The sequence below is a fragment of the Gavialis gangeticus genome, unplaced genomic scaffold (assembly GCF_001723915.1).
Source record: "Gavialis gangeticus isolate Ggan-Ray unplaced genomic scaffold, GavGan_comp1, whole genome shotgun sequence".
Classification (NCBI taxonomy): Eukaryota; Metazoa; Chordata; order Crocodylia; family Gavialidae; genus Gavialis; species Gavialis gangeticus.
The window spans coordinates 8,342,315-8,349,385 of NW_017728995.1; the positions used below are offsets into that span (position 1 = coordinate 8,342,315).

Sequence of the window (7,071 nt, forward strand, 5' to 3'; positions counted from 1 at the left end):
AAGAATCTGTTAAAGAGGTTAGCTTTGTCATCTGGTGCGACCACCATATTTCCAAGTGTCTCCTGTAGAGGCCCCATGTTACTCGGTGCCTTCTTTTAAATATCCTGTGTATTTAAAAAAGGACTTCTTGTTATCTTTGATCTGGGTCGTTAGTCCCAGTTTCATCTCAGCCTTAGCCTTCCTAACAGCCCCTCTACAATCTCGAGCAATGGAGGTATAATCTTCCTTGGTCATGGCTCCTCCCTTCCATCAGGTGTACGCCTCCTTTTTTGCTTTGAGACATTCCTGGATGCTTTTGGTGAGCCGTGGGGGTTTTAAGCACTCTTGCCCCCGTTGATCTGTGTGGGGATTGTCACCCTTTGGGCTTGGAGGATCGTCTCCTTAAGGAACAGTAATCGACTGGTATTTGCCTGCCATGCTGGGCAGCCAGTGATCCACACATTGGACTGTGATCCTGGCTACATGCGCATCCCTCCCCACCCCTGCTGCAGCTACCTGGAGCCTGTGGCTGAGCTGCCTTGTGGTCCTACCCACTGACCTGCATTTGGGGGGGGGCTGAGCCCTGTTAGCTGTGGCCTTTCACCACTTATGACCTTCCCCCTCCCCCCAGGATGTACATATCATGTAGGCAGCCAACTTGCAGCACAGGAAGCCTATCTCCTGTACAGCTGGGCAGCCTGGCCTTTTCCCACTGCACTACCCCACCCCCAGTAGCAGGGGCAGAAACCAGAAGCTGAGGAGGGAGGGGGATCCCAGAAACCCCAGCTGCCACTGCTGCAAGAGGAGGGGGTGGAGTAGCAGTCAGAAAGTAATTCATAGACTGGATATTAGTCCCTCACAGGTTGCCAGGTGGACAGCCCTGGCTTAAGTGATAACACTATAGTACATTCCATAATGTTTTGTTTGCTAGGGTTTTTATTTATTTATTTACTTAAACCACTGTTGCAATGTCAACAGTAGCATCTGTGAAGGTTTATATACAGATACATGTTACATTAACCAGGATTTAGGTCTATCTATATGCCCAATTGTACCTGTGGTCAGAGTGCTAAAATCACTGAAAATAGTGTACTTAATCTAAATTAGATCACCTGAGGAGGTGCACTAATTTAGATCAAGATTGGGTTAACCCACTGTCACAGATGCCTGCACGCATTTGCACAGCAGCCCCAGGCTGAGAAGCCCAGCTGCTCACCCCAGTTCCAGGGCTATGTTATTCCCATCCCCCTGCTACATCCCCACCCTCTCATCCCACCTGCCCCTCCCTCCACCCCAAATTACTTATACTGGTTTCCCTGTGCAGCTCTGAGGAATGGCTGCACACGCTGCTCCCAGTCTATGTTCATGCAGCTTAAACTAAGTGTGTGAATGCAGACCTGGTATGGTGAACAACTGTATGCAACCTAGGTTGTTTCACACAAGTGCCTGTGTCTTTCTTGGGTTGATACTTTTAATTTAGAATCCAGCAAGGTGTAGGTGTAAATCTTTCTTTTCTTTCCCTTCAGTTTTTATAATTTTTCATAACTCAGCATTAAATTTAGATGAACACGAGATTAGATTTTTTTTCTAAATTTTGCTTGGAATCGTTTAGACTTTGATAAATAACTGAATCATTCACTTTTTCTAGATAATAAATATATGCAGTAAATGCTAGGCCTATAGAACCTTTATGGTGCCATGGTTTAAAATGACTTAACAGTGCACAAATCCCAATGGTGGGCTTTCTTTTAACATGATAGACTTTATATGGCTTTGCACTTCCTTTTTCTCTTGTATTAGAATATTCTTAAATAAACCAAGACTTAACATTAAAAAATCATTTAAGGTGTCTGGGTCTACAGTTTTTCCACAGACAAATTGTAAACAGCATGACTACAGAACTACATGGGCAGGAATATGAGCATTTAAACAGATTTGTGCTTTTTCTAATGATATATATTTACAGCTTCAAATTGGATTCTGGGTGATGCTTGCACTCTGTGACAGATACCTTAAATGTTGTAAAATATTACTAGTTTTTTAGCATTTCAGGTGGTTTCTCATGCAAGAAGCTCTCAGTACAAAGGCAAGCAATACAAGCATCCTTTTAGATGGACAACTTTTGATTTACATAGAAAGAAATTGGCTTTTCACTGTTGCTATTATAAGAAAACACCTATTCAGTGTGTAGACTTCTTGTAAATAGAGCAGACTGCCATATTCAGCATGTAAATAGAAATCCTTACTGATATTATACATGCTTGTCTGCTGGGGTTAATAGGCTTTGTACTGTACCTTATTCCTGTAAATGCACTTCACTTAGAAAACAAGTCATTATTGTTCCAAATGTACTATACCACTTTACTGCCAAGTTACATCAACAATCTACCTTGCTAGTCTAATTTTTTGAGAGGTAAAAAGCATATGTGATAGCAAAAGCTTCTGTTCTGTGCAAGGGATTTTCAAAATGCTCAGCTTTCCTAATACTGTTCTTATTGAAGTTAGTGTTAAAACTTTGGTTGAGTGTAATGGGAACAGAATTAGGTCAATGCTGAGAGCTTTGTAAATTCTGTTCTGTGTATCCAGTATAACCAAGGGAAATCTTTGTAGCAGAAAAGAAGGCATCAAAGATTTGCCCTCCTAATTGCACTCAAGATTCAAATTTCTCTTGTAAATTAAATAACATCTGGGTAACACTGCTTATGGAAATGAGACATTGTCAACTTTGTGTTATTCTTGTGCTTTTTTTTTGCCTAAGAGTCGAGAAAAAGGGTAAGTGAAAGTGCAAGACTTCTAAACTTACGAAGCCAGTATCCCCTCACTTACCTATTCTGTCAAATAATAACATCAGCCTGACCTATACTTAGAAAATGTGAAATGGTATGGAAAATGCGAAACAGCTGTACTTCATGTAGATTTAATTCATTAGTTGCTGTGAAACCACTAAAGAGGTGTGGGTGGGGCAAGAAAACAGCTCGTTCAGAGACATGGCCTTTTGTAGGCAACAATGTACTTCATCACTTCCCATTTGAAGAAAAACTAAATTTATGGATGATGTTTTCAGAAGCACCCAAACCCTTTTGACTTTCAATTAAATCATCTGAGTGTCTTTGAAAATGTAATTCATATGTGTATCTTTAAATATTCATCTCTGCACCACTTCATGTGCACTTTATTTGGTATGTTGACATAATAGTTCTCTGTCAGAAATACAGAACGTTTTGATTACAGGAGAGAGACAATTTTTCCCCTCAAGGAAAGGCATATGGAACTACAAGTATAAGGGCAAAGGCCCTTGTAGTCTTTCACATCCCTTGAAGGGATTTCATTTCAATAATTTCAACTGATTTTTGTAGTCTTATCTCAGATGAAAACAGCATTTTGGGTTGAGGACTGTCTCAGCATCACTGCTTGCACTACACAGGGGAACCTGGGGGCTCTAGCACTACTATAATAAACAAGTTACAGGAGATGAATCAGTTTTTTGTCTTAACATACTAGTACTTTGCCCTTCTGTTTCAAGGTTTCCAAAACTTCAGTGGGGTTCTTTTAAATTTGACTATGTTTTTTCTCCTGAAATGTATGGATGAGAACATTCTGTGTTGCTGAATTTTGAAGAAATACTATATTGCAAACACAAAGCTTTAATCTATTTGGCAGCATGTCTTTTATATTTTTTTAGAGGAAATAAAAAAACAACCTGTAAGATCAGGAATGATTGCTCTGTCATTTCTCCATAAAAAAGAAACCCTATTGTGACAGATATTGATCTATAAATGGCTGACTCTGTGATCACTGTGAAATCTCAGTGGAAAATGTATTTTCACAAGGTGGGGTAACTTTGACTAGAAATATTGGTGAGTTTTACACTCAACAAAAAAGTAAACGTATTTTTAGGATTGCAAAGTACATGCTTCCTACATCTATTCTTCAGTACTTACTTAGCAATCATATTGACTGGAATCGGCAGATTCATTTATTTGGTTTCACAAAAAATTGGATCTGCTTAGCTGTGAAATCAATAAAAGTGAAAAATGAAATGTTTCATTTAAATGTCTGTCAAAGGCAATTCTTGAGGCAATATCCTGTCAGAATACCATATGAAAATGATTCTTTTATGGACAGTTGGATTAATATGAGGTACTGTAGAACAGGGCTGTCTAATGGGTGGCTCATAGGCTGCATGCAGCCTGTAAGGGGTTAATTTGTAGCCCCTCCCCCCCGACTCCCATCCAGCTGCTGCTCCCCCCCACCCCCATTGCTCCAGCTGCAGTAAGTAGCACTTGGGGTTTCTAGGCTTCTGCCAGCTTCCACTTCCTGCCTGAGGGAGGGAGTGTGGTGTAGTGTCATGCCATGCTGTTCAGTGCAGCCCAGGGTGCCCATGTACGTGCAGTAAAGTGTGGGGGGCACCCATGCAGCATGCTGCTCAGGGGACCATTGGATTATGATGGCACAGCCTGGGTGATGGGTGACCCCTGCTGGTGTGGCCAACAGGACCTGTAGTCCCCAGCTGCTTAGAAGTTGGACAGCCCTGCCATAGAAAGTATGTGGTGACCAAGGGGAAGTATTGCAATCTGAGCAAAACTTAGGTTTTCAGGGACTTAAATCATGAAAGCAAGTTAATGCTTTTTTTTCTTTTGCTTAGTAAGAAGTACACCAGCAAATTAATGTCATTGAAGCAGAGGATTTAACTGCTGTTCTGCAAATTAAAACCTACTTTCTCCTTAGGTTTATGACTTAAAGTAACATTCTTGAGTGAAGTGTTGTAATTAAAAGTAAAACAGAGGCCTGAGGATGATAGATGTGACCTGCAGTGCTAGCATACTGAAAAGTCTATGTAATTTTTCTTAGGCAGAAGATAGACTGTAGATTTATCATTAGGACAGCGAACATATTCAAGTGTGTGTGTGTGTGGGGGGGGAGAACCAATTACATATAGACTTCAGTGACAGAAGCTGTCACTAAGAAGCAAATGAATATTCTTACATGAATTTTAATTTAAAATAGTAGTTTTGGTGTCCTTTGAGTAACTTTGCATTCATTTTATAAGCAAAGCAGTGAGTTCAATGATAGATATGCCCCATAAAACTCTGTATACAGAGGTATTCTCAGTACAAAGATAAAATGGTCTAAGACAGTGATTAGTGCTGGTGCCTGTCATAAGCCTAAAAATACAAGCATTAAGTAATTTAACATCCTACATTTATAATTGACTATGACTTACCCAGTGATCTCTATGTAAATTGTATTGTACTTCTCGAGCTTGAACTAGTGGACAAGATTAATGGTCATATAATGGGAAAAGAAGGCTGAAAACATTTACTTTTCTCCCTACAAAAATTAAGAGGCATTAACTTGGGTATAAAAGGCATAAATATTTGAAGACATAGGCTTGCTAGGAGCGATAACATGTATAATAACGGCACTTTTGAAGTTTATTACTATTTTCAGCATTGCAAATGACTGCAAATTGTAGTGTTCTCTCTCTCATTGTATCTTTTCCCTCAGCCAAATTAACACAAGAATGTTAAATCTTGGCTTTCCATAATACATAGTGCATATGTTAACTATAAATTGTTTTATTACATTCCTAAATTGCTCAAAGCGGGGCAAGATGAGTATTCTGTGCGAGTGGTTGGCACTAGGTGTACTTTGAGACTCAAACTTATGTTTTAAAAAATTGGAGACCCTTCATAAGCTGAATAAGTTTGCATTTGACACTTGTTAGCATGTTTATTTTAAATGTTTTCATTTTAATTGACAGAAATATGTTTGCTGCTTCCAGGAGGGAGACACTGTTAGGCAGAGCCCAGTGGGAGATTTCTCAAGCTAAATTATTGGCTTGGTTTGACACATGGCATCACCATGTGGGTGCTTTGCCTGATGCACACCCCTATTCTGTTGCCAATAGCAGTGTTGCAGTAATTTGGTTTCAGGGTATGCTGTGGGCCCAACTGAATGCCCCTCTGAGGATCAGAAAGAAATTTTGCTACAGGACATGCTACACTCTGGAACCTTTATTACCTCAGGAACAAGGGACCATTTTTTGTTATAACTTTAGCTGATGTAGAGATGTGGGAATATGGTGGATCTCATGTAAACTAACTTTTGGGATTAACAGAAGCACAAGACCCAGCATGGGGCTTCTGGCTATGCCCTACCTGGCTTAGGGGAGGTTGGAGGACTGTAGCTGTCTCTCATAGGTTAAAGCAAACTTCAGCTTTCTTCAACAATCTGATGAGTTGGTTGATGAGAGTAGATTTTGCTGGTAGTGAATTACAGTTAATACTTTCCCCACTCTGCCTGACCAGGGTGTGGGGCTATTAAATCAGTCCTCTCTGTGGCCCATTTTTACATTAGTGATCTGTTCAAACAGGGCATATACCAACCCTAAACCCCTAAACAAGTAGGCTGTCCTTCATTTACTTTATGCCCCTTTTATGCACTAGTAATTTCTTACTGTGTGTATGTGCTTGCACTCTCTCTCTCTCATTTAATTAGAAGGCATTACAGGGTTCAAAATTCCTTTGGATTATTGGTGTAGAGCTGTAGCTTAGGGGGACAGGGGGTTCTAAGCCCAGCTTTGTAGGTCTCTCCTACCCGGAGTGCTCCCCCACTCCCAACTCCCATCTCTCTCTTTTTTCTCTTACACACATCCCTGCTGCCACTTCCATCCCTTCCCCCAGCCCATCACACCCCCAAGTGTTTCCTGGGACCAGAAGCCCCACCCCAGGCTGGGACTGTATGTCCCAGTGCCGGTGTGGGCACAAGGCAGGGGTGCAGTGTGGCAGTTGCAGCTCCAACCAGCAGGTCCTGTCCCATCCCATTTGGCGGCTGGGTATGCTAGGTGTGATTTGTGGAGGGGATGGCGGGTTTGGGAGGGAAGGGGTGGGGATGTGGGGGGTGTTTCTGGGAGGAGTTGGGGGGTTTATAGGTGGGTGTAGGGTTTGTGAGAGTGAGGTTTGTCAGGGGGTATGGGGCTTGTGTGTGGGGGGGTATGTGGGTGGAAAGTTTGTGGGGATGGTTTGGGGGGACTCTGTGTGTGTGTGTGTGTGTGTGGGGGTGTGTGTGGGGGTGTGTGTGTGTGTGTGT

The 7,071-nt window shown here is 41.5% G+C and overlaps 1 long non-coding RNA gene across 1 annotated transcript in view; it reads left to right on the forward strand.

The window, feature by feature from the left end:
* Nucleotides 1–11: 11 nt before the first annotated feature.
* The window catches only part of LOC109287815, a 14,123-nt gene continuing 7,063 nt past the window's right edge, over nt 12–7,071 (forward strand). Inside the window, exons 1-2 of the long non-coding RNA XR_002094961.1 lie at nt 12–85; nt 2,931–2,936. This is a non-coding gene — a long non-coding RNA (uncharacterized LOC109287815). The remainder of the gene's footprint in view (nt 86–2,930; nt 2,937–7,071) is intronic.